The sequence below is a fragment of the Nanorana parkeri genome, unplaced genomic scaffold (genome assembly GCF_000935625.1).
Source record: "Nanorana parkeri isolate BGI_ZX_2015 unplaced genomic scaffold, ASM93562v1 scaffold351, whole genome shotgun sequence".
Classification (NCBI taxonomy): Eukaryota; Metazoa; Chordata; class Amphibia; order Anura; family Dicroglossidae; genus Nanorana; species Nanorana parkeri.
In genome coordinates, this window is record NW_017306619.1 from 509851 (window position 1) to 512030 (window position 2180).

Below are 2180 nucleotides of genomic sequence, written 5' to 3' on the forward strand. Positions count from 1 at the left end.
TATTTCGGGGGTTGGGCTCGGCCCCTTAGTTCCAGTGAAGGGAACTCTTAAGGCATCAGCACACCAAGACATTTTGGACAACTTCATGCTCCCAACTTTGTGGGAGGAGTTTGGGGACGGTCCCTTCCTGTTCCAACATGACTGCGCACCAGTGCACAAAGCAAAGTCCATAAAGACATGGATGGGGGAGTTTGGGGTGGAGGAACTTGACTGGCCGCACAGAGTCCTGAACTCAGCCCCATAGAACATCTTTGGGATGAATTAGAGCGGAGACTGTGAGCCCCTCCCCCAACATCAGTACCTGACCTCACAAATGGTCCAACATTCCCATAGACACTCTCCTAAACCTTGTGGACGCCTTCCCAGAAGAGGCGGAGCTGTTATAGCGGCAAAGGGCGGAGCCAACCCAATACTGAACGCTACGGACTAAAACTGCGATGCCATTAAAGTTCATGTGCGTGTAAAGGCGTCCCAATACATTCGGCAATATAGTGTAAAAATTATCTCCAAAATTTAAGACTTAAGCAACAAAAAAAGACCGAATACAATTTATTTAAATGATATAAAGAGACCTCCCCCTCCCCCCTCCCGGTGCAGTGGAAACCTCGTATCCCTCGTCCCAGGTATATGTATACATTGTGTTTATTCAGCGTTTGATGTAGGAGTTTCGATGTCGTCCATTTTTTGGGATATCTCGAGTCGGACAACTTATAACCATTTTTTGATATTTTATTGTCCACCTTCTACCCGTGCTGAGTGAATCGGGCCCCCGGGGCCCCCGCCACTGATCCTTGTGTTTGCCCGCAGTGACTTCCCACCCGGTCTCGGCGCTGGTCGAGGGATGCACCATGCTGAGCCGAAGGTCCATTCATCCCGAGGTCACCTTCCTCCGAGACGTGTCCTCTGGGTGAGGTTGCTCAATTCTCTCGCCGGGCCCTTCTCATTTCCAGCCCTGACAAAAGGATTGATTGCTGAAAAATGGAAAAGCAGCCTCCGGGCAGAAGAAACGTTTGTAGGACGGGATCTGTAGTGTAGGAACAAGGGAACCTCTACACCAGGATTTCTCAACTGGGGTTCCATGAGAAGTAATCACCCACCTACAATGCAAGGGGGCAATTTCCCATTGACGTTCGATGTACAGGGTCACTACTGCAAAGGGGCATTTGTCCACTGACCAGCAATAAAAGGGGGCATTTGTCCTCTGTGACAACCAGTGTAAGGGGGCATTTGTCCACTGACCAGCAATAAAAGGGGGCATTTGTCCTCTGTGACAACCAGTGTAAGGGGGCATTTGTCCTCTGTGACAACCAGTGTAAGGGGGCATTTGTCCTCTGTGACAACCAATGTAAGGGGGCATTTGTCCAATGTGATAACCGGTGTAAGGGGGCATTTGTCCTCTGTGATAACCGGTGTAAGGGGGCATTTGTCCTCTGTGACAACCTATGTAAGGGGGCATTTGTCCTCTGTGATAACCAATGTGAGGGGGCATTTGTCCTCTGTGATAACCAGTGTAAGGGGGCATTTGTCCTCTGTGATAACCAGTGTAAGGGGGCATTTGTCCAATGTGATAACCGGTGTAAGGGGGCATTTGTCCTCTGTGACAACCTATGTAAGGGGGCATTTGTCCTCTGTGATAACCAGTGTAAGGGGGCATTTACACTTGTTCTGTCCTAACCTAATGGAAAAGCAGCCTCCGGGCAGAAGAAACGTTTGTAGGACGGGATCTGTAGTGTAGGAACAAGGGAACCTCTACACCAGGATTTCTCAAATCGGGGTTCCATGGAACCCTAAGACTCCTCCAGAGGTTGCTAAGGGGTTCCATGAGAAGTGATCTCCCACCGACAATGACTACTAATGCAAGGGGGCAATTTGTCCACTGACCAGCAATGTAAAGGGGTATTTTTTCAACGACCAGCAATTTACAGGGGCATATCTTTACCGACCACCAATGTAAGGGGGCATTTATCCACTGACCAGCAACGTAAAGGGGTATTTCTCTACTTACCACCAATCTAAGGGGGCATTTCCCCACTGGCAAACCAATTAAAGTAACGGGGTATTTGTCCGGTGACCACCATAGTAATGGTATGGGGTTCCTGGCAACGCATGCTCAGGTTTTTGGGTGTATGCTGGCTGGCCTTCACCGGGGGGGGGGGGGGGGGGCGGACTTGGGCGGGAAA